The sequence below is a fragment of the Ahaetulla prasina genome, chromosome 11, assembly GCF_028640845.1.
Source record: "Ahaetulla prasina isolate Xishuangbanna chromosome 11, ASM2864084v1, whole genome shotgun sequence".
Taxonomy (NCBI): domain Eukaryota; kingdom Metazoa; phylum Chordata; class Lepidosauria; order Squamata; family Colubridae; genus Ahaetulla; species Ahaetulla prasina.
Genome location: NC_080549.1, coordinates 8,902,714 through 8,918,150, shown reverse-complemented (window position 1 = coordinate 8,918,150; position 15,437 = coordinate 8,902,714). Strand labels below are relative to the sequence as shown.

The 15,437-nt window shown below is 40.6% G+C and overlaps 1 protein-coding gene across 1 annotated transcript in view; it reads right to left on the bottom strand.

Moving 5' to 3' along the window:
- PCDH11X (protocadherin 11 X-linked) overlaps positions 1-15,437 on the bottom strand; it is a 785,021-nt gene that overhangs the window by 537,807 nt on the left and 231,777 nt on the right. The gene's annotated exons all lie outside the window — the stretch shown is intronic.

Below are 15,437 nucleotides of genomic sequence, written 5' to 3'. Positions count from 1 at the left end.
AAGTATTATTTTCTGCAGTCCAGCTTGGATCGATTTACTATGAGTTTGTATCTATTGTGTGCTCTTGTATTGTTGGGGTTGAAGCTGAAATATTCATTGGCTGGTAGGACATTGAATAGAATAGAATAGAATAGAATAGAATAGAATAGAATAGAATAGAATAGAATAAAATAGAATAGAATATTTTATTGGCCAAGTGTGATTGGACACACAAGGAATTTGTCTTGGTGCATATGGTCTCAGTGTACACAAAAGAAAAGATACGTTCATCAAGGTACAACATTTACAACACAATTGATGGTCAGTTATAGTAGATGATTTTATGTACTATGCTTAGGTCTTCGAAGATGACGAAGTTCTAAGTTGTCTAAGCCCAGAAATTCGAGTCCAATGATATAAGATATTTTGTTGCGAGCAGAGGAGTGGAGAATTATTCTTGTGAAATATCTCTGGACTCGTTCAATTATATTAATGTTTGATGTGCAGTGGGGTTCCAGACAGATATTCTGTTCTGTTCTGTTCTGTTCTGTTCTGGGGGACTACTGTTTTTGAGATGAGCTGTAGAATTGTAGGATTCTTTTTTTATTTCCACTCTTCTTCCCAGGTACTTAGGTTTTGCTAGAGCAACCCCATTGGTCAGATATCTAGCTGAGATCATTTCTCTGCCCCTAAGTAATTCCTAGCCTAGACAAGTGGCCTTAATAAAATGTAATTCAATAAACTGAGAGATAAAGGTCATATTTGCATGAGAAAATAAAGGTAGGGAAGGAAAAAAGATCTGACCTGAACAAATAATTGACAAATAATTGAAAAAACTGGCTCTATGTAGAACTGGGAAGTATAAGAAATGGAAGGGAGGTTTCCTGTAACATTTATTGCTATGATGGGAATGCAATAGACAATTAAATTAACAATGTAGACTAAATCATACTGTTGCTTTCCATTATTTTTGGGATTAAAAACTGCATCTGCTAGCATTTTGATTTGAAAACAGGACAAGTGTGGGTTAAATTCAAGATACCTTAAAGAGTATAGTATGCTGAAAGTGTGTTAAATGAAATAATATTGTTATAAAGCATATAACCACATTCCAAAGTTGAAAGAGAATTCAGGACTTCTTCAATTGAAATATAAGAATTATATTGAAAACTAATATTCAAAAGAAAGCATTTTTAATCAGGATAATTGTCAAGCCCTAAGAACCAAGAATGATATGTAGAGTTGCTTCACCTATGGACGGAATCTTGCCAGATTAAAGCAACCATTTGCATAGCTACAAATATGTTTTAGGAAAAGCTAAGGAGGAGCCACGTTAACTCATTTTCTGCTGACCAAACTTCTCGAGCTCTGCTGTCTCTCTGTCCTTTGGGAAGCAACTCCTCCATCCTGGGAATCCAGGCCACATTCCATCACAATAATTAAAAAAAAAGGACTTTGTGATTTCTAGATCTCTTGTTTACTTTCTTAGGTATTTTACTCCCTGACTGTTTTATATTATAACCTTAAGGCCCGAAGGCCATCACTCTGCTAAACAAATAATTCCATCAACACTGTCAAACTATTTACTGAATCTGCACTATTATTAATCTTCTCATAGTTCCCATCACCAATCTCTTTCCATTTATGACTGTATGACTATAACTTGTTTCTGGCAATCCTTATGATTTATATTGATATATTGACCATCAATTGTGTTGTAAATGTTGTACCTTGATGAACGTATCTTTTCTTTTATGTACACTGAGAGCATATGCACCAAGACAAATTCCTTGTGTGTCCAATCACACTTGGCCAATAAAAATTCTATTCTATTCTATTCTAATGTGCAAGAGTTAAAATCCTTCCTAAGAACATATGCAGTGCCCTGCTGAATTGGACCCCGGAGCCATGTAGTTCAACTCACTGTTCTTACAGTGGCCAACCATCTGCACAGCGAATGCCATCAGTCTTCCAGAAGATGTCATTCAGAGCAGAGCTGGGATCCTACCGGTTTAACAACCAGTTCACTGAACATGTGCTTCGCGTGCATGCACATTTAGGAGAAAACTCACCTTCCACATGATAGCTGGTGAGGAAAACAGCTGAGGGGCAGCAATGCTGCGCCAATCAGCTGGGCTTTAGAAAAGGAAATATAGGTGAGTATAACTCAGGGATGGGTGGGTGGGCCCACTTCAAAGACTGAACAAATTGGTTTGCCCCCAGCTGATCATCGGAGCTACAGGTTTGCCTGAAACGGTCCCAACCAGTAGAATCCCACCCCTGTTTCAGACGCAGTCTCACTGTCATCAATTGTTCTGTCTCCCAACCTCATCTAGGAAGACCCATGAGCCAATAACGTCTGCCAGTAATTTACTTTTACAACAGATAACAGTTCTGGCAGCTACCCTCCGAATGCCTGCCAAATTTCTTATCACCTCAAGAATCAGCGTAACTGAAGTCCATTTCTGGGGCAACCAGGAGCTCAAACTGTAAACTGAAGTCCTCTGCAAAGTTCAAATCTTTAGTCCAGAAAATATCCCAGCCGAAGCTCACAAGATGCAGTTTTGTCCGTCACAGAGCCTGCAGAGCAATCCCACCTGCTTTTATCCCCTGTGTGGTGTGGCTCAGTGACTCAGCAATCTCTGGCCCTGCCACACCTCTTCCTTTACTGCGCACGCCTCTCCCTCCGATGCTGCCTGGGATCATCTTGGATTGATCCTCATCACTCCCTATTAGTGGTTGCTCCGACATGCCTTCCTCCTGGCCTTCAGCTGGAGAGGGAGGCCTTGTCAGCTGCTCCGACATGCCTTCCTCCTGGCCTTCAGCTGGCACCTGAGGCGTTGCCAGAAAGGAGGGTCCTGGAGAGGGAGGCCTTGTCAGCTCCTCCCCATCACTTTCAGAGTCATCCTCCTCTGTGAGGACAGTCTCGGGAGCCGGAGTCACAACATCAATACTAATGGCCATTCAACCCTACAAATTTCATGAACTGCTTCAATCTCTTTGGAAGCCAGTCCAAACCATCCTCAACTATCTTCCAAAACAGGACCTTTTGTTTTTTCCACCAACATCCTTTCATTCTTAGCTATCGCCCTACTGAAGAAGCAAGCTATTCTTCAATTTATATATCTTTAAGCATGATTTACGGTTTACTGGTATATATGAAGCAGAACATTGCCGTCCTTTCATCCAATCATGAAGTGAATCTCCCTGCCATTGGCAAAGAAAGAAAGAAAGAAAGAAAGAAAGAAAGAAAGAAAGAAAGAAAGAAAGAAAGAAAGAAAGAAAAGAAAAGATAACCCTATTCAAAACTCAGAAAAGTTTTGTTTTACCTTACTTCTGTAATATATGCTATTTTCATGCAGCCATGTTCCCCAACCCACATACCCAAAAAGAAAAGGAAAAAAAAAGAACTGAAACCAATGGAAAATATAATAATTAAGCCTCAACCATCTTGCTCGTAATGAAATGTTTTCAAGAAAACAACTGAGCTCAGAGAGCACCAAGGACCCCTCATTTCAACCCTGAGCTATAAATATTCTCCTTTATCGATATATTTATACATATACATGCTCATACACATACACAAACACACACACAGAGAGAGAGAGAAAGTTATTTTTGCCTCCTGATTTGAATTAATCAGCCTCCATTGCTTGCTTGCTTTTCAGATTTCTAGTATCTATGAAACTGGGGTTCTTGCATTATATTAGTATGTGACTTTCCAAGCTGCTTCTCATAAATTTGGCTTCAGATAAATAAATATTCTCTTTTCCAAGTAGTCCACCAAATATAGAACTAAGATAAATTATTCTAGTTATTTTACATTTATTCATTCTAATAGCGCTTGCCAAGCCCCTGACACCCCTTTTTAAAAATTCGACTTCATTTGGGGGGAAGTGAGATAGGCCGGTATTGCCATAGATCAGACCCATCTTGAATTGGGGGGAAGGAAGGAGGGAAGGCCATGAATTTGATTGGTTTCTTCTATTACCATAACGTAGAAAGAATTTTTTTTTAAAAAAAAAAAACCCATTGGGAATGTTCACTATGGAATCCTTTGAGGATGGAAGCCACCCGTTTCTTTCTGTATGATTTTTTTAAAAAAATATTTATTAGGTTTTTAATCCTACTTTTACTACTTTATAAGTAGTAGTAGTAGTATTATATATATTCACTGCCTTGAGTTACTTTATAAGTAACTCAAGGCAGTGAATATATATAATACTCCTTCCTCCTACTTATTTCTTCCTACGACAAGAACCTTGTGTGGTGAATTGGCCTGTGAGAGAATGACTGGCCCAAGTTTATCCAGATGGCTTTCATGCCTAAGGCAGGACTGGAACTCACCATCTCTTGGTGATTAGCCCACAGTTACCCAGTTGGCTTTCATGTCTAAGGTGGGACTAGAACTCACAGCCTCCTGATGATTGACTGAAAGTTACCCAGCTGGCTTTCATGGCTAAGGCTGGACTAGAATTCACAGTCTCCTGGTGATTGGTCCAAAGTCACCCAACTGGCTTTCATGGCTAAGGTGGAATTAGAACTCACAGTCTCCTGGTTATTGACCCAAAGTTACCCAGCTGGCTTTCCTGGCTAAGGATGAACTAGAATTCACAGTCTCCTGGTGAGTAGTCCAAAGTCACCCAACTGGCTTTCATGTCTAAGGTGGGACTAGAACTCACCGTCTCCTGGTGATTGGTCCAAAGTCACCCAACTGGCTTTCATGTCTAAGGTGGGACTAGAACTCACCATCTCCTGGTGATTGGCACAATGTGACACCGACTTGGGTGCAAGTCACTTAGCAATAGAAATTCTGGTTTCAGTTATGGTCATAAGTCAAGGACTACCTTTGGATAGTCTTTTGCTCAAAGATATATTTGCTGTGACTCAGACAGTTTTTAACTGAACTGCTGCATGTTTATGCCATTTATCTCAAACTATTTCCTGTAGGTACAGAGGCTCAGAGGGGACATAGTTTAAATTTCAACACATCCTCGTTTACTCGTGGTCAAATTACTAGCATGAATTATTAGTATTACCAATGCCATTGTGGACACTTTGGGAAGGTACTTTAAATTTTTTAAAAAATAGTGAAAACAAACAAAACCAAAAAACGCAAGCTTTAAGGACTTCTGTTTTTTTTTTTTACACTTAAAATCTTTGGGGCGGAGGGGGAGAAGCACAGAGCGGTTTTTGATCAGGCTAATAACTAAGCGAGAATATCTTGCTAAAAATCTCCCTTCCCTGTTTCCCTTTTGTGATTTCTGATTACTGTCTGCCCGGTTAATTTCTTCAGCTTTTCAAATAGCACTAATCAGGAATTAAAAGCCGGGCTTCAGCTTTTGTAAGGCAGAGTGAGATTCCTGTTCCAACTGGTTGGAAAGGATTTTGAAAATGGGAACAATTCTAGTCCCTCACTGATTATCCCCAGACAAGCTCATAATCCAGCCGCTGGTATTTAGGAAGTCAAGCAGCGAAATAAACAATGTTGATTATAATCAACTGTTCTTTTTCTTCTTTTTTATTCTCATGAGATAAGCAGAAAACTATAATGCCACCGTCCTCTGCCATCTGTTTTTTCTTGCTTTGCTTTGCTTTGTTCCATTTTCTTTTCTTTTCTTTTCTTTTCTTTTCTTTTCTTTTCTTTTCTTTTCTTTTCTTTTCTTTTCTTTTCTTTTCTTTTCTTTCTTCTTTCTTTCTTTCCTTCCTTCCTTCCTTCCTTCCTTCCTTCCTTCCTTCCTTCCTTCTTTCTCTCTCTCTCTCTCTCTCACACACACACACTCTTTCTTTTTCTTTCTTTCTTTCTTTCTTTCTTTCTTTCTTTCTTTCTTTCTTTCTTTCTTTCTTTCTTTCTTTCCTTTTAAAGGGTAGTACTTTCTCTCCCCTCCCCCCTTTTCTGCAAAGCGAAGAAATACAATTTTGCCGATGCTCCTATATTTTCAAGCTCCCATAAAGTACGATGCAACCGGGCCACCTTATTTTTGTTTATTTCTTTTTTTTCTTTGTTTTATACAATCTTTTGTTTGGCAAGTAAATTAAGGTTTTCAGACTGGATTCTAGTAATTAAGATGTCAGTGGAAGCATTTGTGATTTCTAAACGAGTATAGATTTTTAGGGGACAAAGGGAAGGATAGTAGATTTGGCTAAGGAAATCTTCTTTAAGAGACAAAATGGTGGGTGTGTTGGGGGGGGAAGTTTCTGAAAATAAATCCATCCTTCAATCAGTGTCCCAGATGCCACCATTGAATTTGAAGAGGAGTGGGGGGGGGGGAAACCTGACTCTTCTGGAAATGTTCACATTTAATGATCTGCTATTCGTCTTTACTGAGGTTATAGATTGGGAGCTAATGAATAAGGAAAGGTGCATTAAATGTTCTCAAAAGGGACATATATATTTACTTAAACCCTTTTCAAAGCTACTTTTAAACTGGAAGATTAAACATTTGACTCTCGCGTGGAGAGTAGCTTCCATTTGTCTTGTAGACTTAAGTGGGTGGGCGGGAAAGAGGGTCAGTATCTTACAATCAGCATTTCGGGGGGTCTTCTGTTAATTAATTTCATTAAAGATTTTAAAAAAAAAAATGGTTTTGATACGCTGCTAATATATGTGTCTGCTTACCCGTTCAAGATAATTATTTTGCCCTAGCATCAACTGTAATTACCAGGGCTAGCCTAAAAGATTTTCCTGTTTCATAGCAAAGGGCAAAATCTCTGGTGTGTGCATTGATTGATTGAGACAGTAATCGCCCTCCCACCCACCCAATATTTTAACTTAAAAGTCAACCAAATCCTATCTACAGGATTGGTAGCATTGATTTCGCTCCTTGAAAGAATGTTTTCTTTTCCTTTTTCATCAGGGGTAAAAATAAAACAAAACTGCATGACTCCAACCCGCTCCCCAAAATGGCTGGGTAGAACAATGGAGGGGCAAATATCAATCGGTCAGAACAGAGCTGGGAGGGACCTTGGAGGTCTTCTAGTCCAACCCCATGCTCAAGCAGGAGACTCTATACCAGTGATGGCTAACCTTTTTGCCATTGCGTGCCAGGAGCGGGGTGTGCGCGTGTCGTGCACGGGCGTGCCCACCCCCATAATTCTATGCGCCCTACCCCCGTGCATGTGTGCGTGACCCCCCCCCATGTTCCCCACACTCCTGGCATGTGATGGCATGGTAGGCCCATTTTTTTTTATTTACATTTATATCCCGCCCTTCTCCGAAGACTCAGGGCGGCTTACAGTGTATAAGGCAATAGTCTCATTCTATTTGTATATTTACAAAGTCAACTTATTGCCCCCCCAACAATCTGGGTCCTCATTTTACCTACCTTATAAAGGATGGAAGGCTGAGTCAACCTTGGGCCGGGCTTGAACCTGCAGTAATTGCAGGCTGCTGTGTTCTAATAACAGGCTTCTAACAGCCTGAGCTATTACGGCCCTATTTTGTGCTCTCTGGAGGCTGGGGAGGCTGGGGAGAGCCTCCCCAGCCTCCAGAGCCTTTCTAGGAGTCTGGGGAGGGTAAAAATGGTCTTTCCCATCTGCCGAAGGCCCTTCGGAGGCCGAAAATGGCTCATTTGCCAACTTCTGATCCCACTGGAAATTGGCAAATGGGCCGTTTCCAGCCTCCAGAGGGCCTCTGGGCAGAGGTGGGATTCAAGTAATTTAACAACCGGTTCTCTGACCTAATGATTTCTTCCAACAACCAATTTGCCAAACTGCTCAGAAAGTTAACAACCGGTTCTCCCGAAGTGGTGCAAACTGGCTGAATCCCACCACTGCCTCTGGGGTAGTGGGGAAGGCCGTTTTCACCCTCCGCAGACTCCTAGAAAGGCTCTGGAGGCTGGGAAGAGCAAAAAATGGGCCTTCCCCACCACCCCCTGAGGCCCTCTGGAGGCAGGAAACAGCCTGTTTCCCTACTTCTGCTGGGCCCAGAAGGCCTGAAAATCAGCTGGTGCTGAGTTCGCCTGCCCACCGATATGTGTGCCACCTCCGAAATACTTAAAAATTTCTGCTACCGGTTCTCCAAAACTGGTCAGAACCTGCTGAAACCCATCTCTGGTTCTCACACTTTTTTATCTGATTGTTTCCTAAGTAACATTTCTTCCTCTTATTTTCCAAGGTTATTTCCACATGCCATGACAACCGTTTATGCTAAATATTGGGGAGCATCCTATCTTCACTAATTAAAGACCAGAATATTTATTTTTTTAGAAATTAAAATTCCGAAGGAGGAGCTTGAGATACATATTTCTGAGAATCTCTCTTCTCGCAGGTACAGCTTTCGAAATAGAGCCCGTCAATTAAGAAATCATAAATCATAAATCAAATGATCTCTTCTAAGTATGGGGAAATTAAAACTTCCCTGTATTCATTAAAAAAATCAACAACATCTGGGTCTTTCATATTTCCTTTCAGGAAAAAAAATGCATCGTATGCATTTGCTTCCTAATTATAATTTAATTAAACAGTCTTTGATAGAAGAAAATTATAATACTAGCAATAATAATGCCTAGAAGGAAAAAAAAATATGAGGACTCCAACGTGAACCGTGAGCGAGTTGGATTTTTGCATATGAGAGAAGATTCTGATTGGGCTATTTCATGTCTCTGAAAAGAAGAAACTGACTGAGATATATTTATTAAACAATCAACTAATAGATATCTGTCAGTATGCAAATTGTTCTGTGAGAGAGTGAGAGAGAGAGAAAGAGAAGGAGAAGGAGAGGGAAGGAGGGAGATGAAAACACACACGGCTAAAGATCGCCAATTCCATCAATTTCACCCTCATCAATTGTCTGCCAACGTAAAAATGTAAAAAGTTGGCAATGTTAATAAATCACGCTACTCAGCCTTCCATCCTACCAAGGTCAGTGAAATGTGGACCCGCATTGTTGGGGGGCCATAGGCTGACATTGTGAACCGACTACAGAGTGCTGTAAAGCATTATGGGGCAGTATATAGCAATAGCAATAGCATTTAGACTTATATATCACTTCATAGTGCTTTACAGCCCTCTCTAAGTGGTAGGATAGGAGAGGCTTTTGAGGGGCAAGCAGAGGAATCCACAAAGGAGCAGAGGCAGTGGAAGGAGAGCTCAGTGGATAATGAGAGAGAGAGAGAGACAAAGAAAGAGAGAGAGAAAGAGAGAGAGAGAGAGAGAGAGAGAGAGAGAGAGCAAAAGAAAGGAAGAAGACCAGCCACATGAATATCATCTCATCGTGTGACCTGCCGGCTGGGAAAAGACCGGCAGGTCACACCATATGACCACATATGTCACCCCACCATGTGACCTGCCTGCTGAGAGGACACTGACCACCGCGACCAGTGGTGGGATTCAACCGGTTCATTGAGTGCACGCGGTGCATTTGAAAACAGCTCTAAAAATGGCTTTCTACTGCAGCTCCAGCGACTAAAACAGCTGAGGTGTGGCAGATCTGCTCTGTCGTGCCTATCAGCTGGGATCCAAACAAAGGAAATATAGGTCAGTATAGAGCAGGGGCGGGTGGGCAGGCCCAGCTGATCGTTGGAGAGAACCGGTTCGCTCTCAGCTGATCGTCGGAGCTACCGGTTTGTCCGAACTGGTCTGAATAGGCTGAATCCCACCCTTGACTATGACATTACATGACCCAGGCCAAGGGCCGGGAGAGCAGTCCTTTCAGGGGATAGCGCTCTCTGTGTAAAGGATGCAGAACAGATACTAAAAAGGGAGGGGAGGGAGGCCCAGTTCAAAAAGGGATAGGAAAAAGACATAGATGAACATTTTAAACGAATGAACACATGTACTCGCACACAAACCTACATCTTCTACCTAAATAGTTCCTTAACAGTGTGAAATCTGCCTGCTGGCTACCTTGACGCACGATACATTTAATCAAATTCTTTTCATACCAGGTGGATGTTTCCCACCCCCAGAGGGTATATTGGAGGAGTTATTTTAATCAGTGTCTGGCAGTCTTTTCTTTTCTGCCTTCACTCTCCATATTTTCCTGACTAAGATTCTTTTTTTTTAAAAAAAAAAGAAGTATAACTACAGATAAATAGAAGTTCTTGCTCCTCCCTACTACCTTCCATTTTGATATTATGAGGTAGTTTTTGCATTGGGCCTCATAGGGTTCCGTTTAATCAAAGGCAGCCGATGATTTGGTTTGAGTTTTGTTTAAGGGGAGACATGATAGCAGTGTTCCAATATCTCAGGGGTTGCCACAAAGAAGAGGGAGTTGGGCTGTTCTCCAAAGCACCTGAGGGTAGAACAAGAAGCAATGGGTGGAAACTGATCAAGGAAAGAAGCAACTTAGAACTAAGGAGAAATTTCCTGACAGTTAGAACAATTAATAAGTGGAACGACTTGCCTGCAGAAGTTGTGAATGCTCCAACTCTGGAAATTTTTAAGAAAATGTTGGATAACCATCTGACTGAGATGGTGTAGGGTTTCCTGCCTGGGCGGGGGGGTGGTGGACTAGAAGGCCTCCAAGGTCCCTTCCAACTCTGTTGTTATATATTATATGTTATAAGCTCTTTTGGTCCTTCTCCACCACCACCACAACAACCTCCTTTAATATTGTTTTGCAAAACTTTTAAATGGCTGTCTACACAAGAAAGGAAGAGTATGTGTCCTCCTTTGCTAAAGAATAAAGAAGGAAAAGGAAGACCGTATTTATCATGCGGAATTGAATGTATGTACAATATTTAACGATAGCAGTGACAGCATAATAGCAGTCTTCCAATATCTCAGGGGCTGCCACAAAGAAGAGGGAGTCAAGCTATTCTCCAAAGCACCTGAAGGCAGGACAAGAAGCAACGGGTGGAAACTAATCAAGGAGAGAAGCAACTTAGAACTACGGAAAAAATTCCTGACAGTGAGAACAATTAACCAGTGGAACAACTTGCCTCCAGAAGTTGTGAATGTGAATGTGAATTTATTTATTTATTTTTCTTTTATTTATTTATTTTATTTATTTATTTTTGTCACAACAATATATACAAGCATAACATAGAAGATTATATAATATATAAACATATATATGAGGAGAAACAAGGTAGTATAAACATATATATATATGTAGGTCTTTGGTTGTTCGGGTTTTCTCCCGTGTAAAATTGGAAATGTCTTGGCAACGTTTCGACGAAGTCTCATTCGTCATTTTCAGGCTTCAGCTTCGTGCTTCTGGGAGCAATGTGTGATCAGAACATTGCTTCGTGCTTCAGAACCAGAAGCACGAAGCTGAAGCCTGAAGATGACGAATGAGACTTCGTCGAAACGTTGCCAAGACATTTCCAATTTTACACGGGAGAAAACCTGAACAACCAAAGACCTACATACAAACACCCCTGAAAACCTCAGAAAACAAATATATATATATATATATATATAGGGGAAGAAACAATAGGACAGGACGGTAGGCACGTTTGTGCTCTTATGCACGCCCCTTAGAGTCCTCTTAGGAATGTGGTGAGGTCAACAGTGGATAGATTTTGAATAAAGCTTTTGGGGTTATGAGAAGAGACCACAGAGTCAGGTAATGCATTCCAAGCATAGATAATTCTGTTACAGAAATCGTGTTTTCTGCAATCTAAACTGGAGTGGTTGATGTTAAGTTCGGGCAATGAAGAGGCAGGAGACGATACAAGTGACAACAGCTCTGTAGTTTATTGTGATCCCAGCAAAAGCCAACAGGCAAAAACCCCTCTTTAAATAGTATATTGGCTGAGGCATCAGCCAATCAGCAACGTGCATTTTCCCGCCCAAATTTCCCTCCTAAAATTCAAATACATTACACTTGACATTAAGTTTAAATCTGTTGGTAGCTCTTGTATTATTGTTATTGAAACTGAAGTAGTCATTGGCAGGAAGGACATTACAATGGATGATTCTATGAGCTAAACCCAGGTCCTGTCGAATTCTCCAACACTGGAAGCTTTTAAGAAGAGATTGGACAACCATTTTGTCTGAAATGGTACAGGGTTTCCTGCCTGAGCAGGGGGATTGGATTAGAAGACCTCTGAGATCTCTTCCAACTCTGTTAGTCTAACCAGAAATAAAGAAGCAATGGATAGAAACTAATCAAAGTGAAACCCAACCTTGAAATAAAGAGAAATTTCCTGGCAATGAGAACAATTAATCAGTAGAATGGCTTGCCTTCAGAAGTCGTGGGTGCTTTATCTCTAGAGGATTTAAGAAGAGATTGGACAACCGTTTGTCTGAAATAATGTACAGTAGTGGCCAAAATTGTGGAAACTTTTTGGGAAAAGTGTATTTTTGAGGTTTGATGGCTAAAAACACCACTTTTTTTTTTTTTGAGTTTCAAGATAATCTTATTCCACTGCTGCAATGGCCTGGGAATAGCCCAGACCTTAACCTAATTGAAAATCTATGGAACCGACTAAAAAAACTGGTTAGTCAGAAGCGACCCAGCAATAAAACCCAGTGAATTGAAGCAATCATTCAATCTTGGTTTCACATTGTAACAGCTGCAGAACTAAAAACAAAGATCACTCCATGGGAAGACGTTGTAAGGCTGTAATTCATGCTTAAGGTTGCCCAACTAAGGATTAACTGTCATGGTGATCATTTTTGTATCTCTTATTTTCTCTATGGTGATCATTTTTGTATATCTCGTTTTTTCCACGTGTTTCACTTTTCTTCTTTACACCGTAGCTGCTATTCTAATAGCTAATCCTTCATAAAAGTTATTGCGTTACATTCTTGATTAAATTATATTTCCATTGATATATAATTTTATGGTACTACTAAAAAAATGGCGTTATTAGCTAGTTTACAAAATACACTTTTCCCAAAAAGGTTTCCACAATTTTGGCCAATACTGTAGAGTCTCTTGCTTGCGCAGGGAGTCGGACTAGAAGACCTCCAAGGTCCCTTCCAGCTCTCTTGTTCTGTTAATATGTATACAAGGCAAATGATCAGCTTGAATTGTTTCGCATAGCAAAGATTTGGCTGGAACCCGCAAGAAAATGCCTCCAGTCCAAAGCAGGCCATCTCGATTTTATACTCCATTGCATTGAACATCTCCAAATTACCCTGGAAGTTGTGCAATGCCCTGAGGCTTCCTCGCATTGTTCCCAAGCTGTGGTTACTGCTAATGCTCTGTTAATCGTTCTGTGCTCTAATGTACTCTGGAGGAAAATCTGAGCAGTCCCATCCAGTCGGAGAGAAGTCCTACTAATGAAATTAACTTAAAAGGAATGGAATGGGTTTGGGTGAGCAGTTGTGTTTTGTCATTGCGAGGCCCTCCAAGCTAAACGTTGGAGGGGAGATGCGCATGAGATTATTCAGTAGGAAACACTTTTAATTAGTGTTACTTTTACACTTATTTTGCAAAGGATGAAAAGAACCCAAATGATCTATTACTGCAGTTGAATAGAAAAAACAAAACAAAACCCAAAAACTTCCATCATCGGAAGTCTTGGTAAAGAAGTCACTCTGAACTTTTTTGCTGGTGGCTGGCACAAAGTGCTTTAAGGCCAAATTAAGTTTGGCGTAGCAAGTTTACATTTCCTGTGCATAAGTTTTTTTTCTACAAAAATCAACAACTGGTGAATATTCTCTCTCTCTCTCTCTCTCTCTCTCTCTCTCTCTCTCTCTCTCTCTCTCTCTCTCTCTCTCCCTCCCTCCCTCCCTCCCTCCCTCTCTCTCTCTCTCTCTCTCTCTCTCTCTCTCTCTCTCTCTTTCTCCAGGTCGCATTCTGGTTCTTTTTGTTATAAAGAAGAATTTGTGCAGAAAAAGAAAATAGGGGTACGTATTTAAGAATATTAAACTTGGCACTACCTTAAAAAAAACTGAGAGATATCCCAAAGGTGCTTTTTTTCAATATATTTTTTCAATATATATATATATATATATATATATATATATATATATGTATGTATGTATGTATGTATGTATGTATGTATGTATGTATGTTTGTTTGTTTGTTTGTTTGATCCAAAGTAGTTGTAATGCAATGTGCAACTGGCACATTGCCAACCCTGCCAACAGAAGTGTGTATAGTCAAGGCCACAGTTTTCCCAGTTGCAATATATGGCTGTGAAAATTGGACCATAAGAAAGGCTGAGCGCCAAAGAATTGAGGCCTTTGAACTCTGGTGCTGGACTGCAAGGTGATCAAACCGGTCAGTCCTAGAGGAGATCAACCCTGACTGCTCTTTAGAAGGCCAGATCCTGAAGATGAAACTCAAATACTTTGGCCACCTAATGAGAAGGAAGGACTCACTGGAGAAGAGCCTAATGCTGGGAACGATTGAGGGCAAAAGAAGAATGGGATGGCAGAGAATGAGGTGGCTGGATGGAGTCACTGAAGCAGTCGGTGTGAGCTTAAATGGACTCCAGAGGATGGTAGAGGACAGGAAAGCCTGGAGGAACATTGTCCATGGGGTCGCAATGGGTCAGACATGACTTTGCAACTAAAAACAACAATGGTTCAATAGTGCAAAGGTCCTTTTGATCTAAAAAGCTCTTTATGGCTTGGCACTACAGGATTGCTTCTTCTACTAGAATAGGATCAGATTGTTACATCAGCTAGAGAAAAACTGCTCCTTGGACCTCACTTTGAAGAGGTAAAATAAGCTTAGAGCAGGAAGCCTTGCTTCTCAATAACTATACTAATTCTGTGGAGATCAAACTCCAGAGAGTTCAATTGAATGAAGAAACATGTTGAAGAAATTAGCCTTTCCTCATAGTTGCTATGACTATGATCAAAAATAAACCAGGAAAGGGAGGGAGAGAAATGCCTGGGAGAGTAGATTATATTTTGGGCAGGTTTCAAACTTCATTGATTGATTATGACTAAGTGAAAGGAAAGCAGTCTTGCCATCAAGGAAATAACCACTGTTCTGGACAGTTCTGACATTTAAACAATCCGTGGTGAGTTGATAGATTTACTCATAAAAGCTTTGTTATTTATACTGCCGGATGATTTATTTATAGAGTCAACTCGGGAGAGTTCGTTAACCCAGAAAAAATGTCGCCTCTCCATCTGCTTCGGTTGGGTGGATGATCTCGAACCCACCCAAACTACATTTCAAATATTTGTCTCCTGCCATTAGATTTGCTGATGGCACCTTTCCGAGCTCTCATTACATCCTTTGTGAGTCTCTTTGTATTTCAATAAACAGGTGACGAGTGAGAGAAGGCAGGCGTTGTGGCGAATATTAGGAAACTCCTGATATTGTGCTTAAAGGATTAAATTATGGTGCAGGTCTCAATCCTCAACCACCAAGGAGTCCCTGGGACAATTAATGGAGATGATTACATTTCGGCTCTGGTATTATTTGGGTGAACTGGCCAACAAACCAACAAACCCCAATTAGGAAATTAAGACTAATTACTTTAGAATGAGCCCGAAGAGTTAACCTGTTACCCATCTACTAATCACTAATTATGCATATTAAACCACAAGCAACTAATTTGCTGCTCATTTGCTCTGCCACCTGAATTATTGTTCCTGGA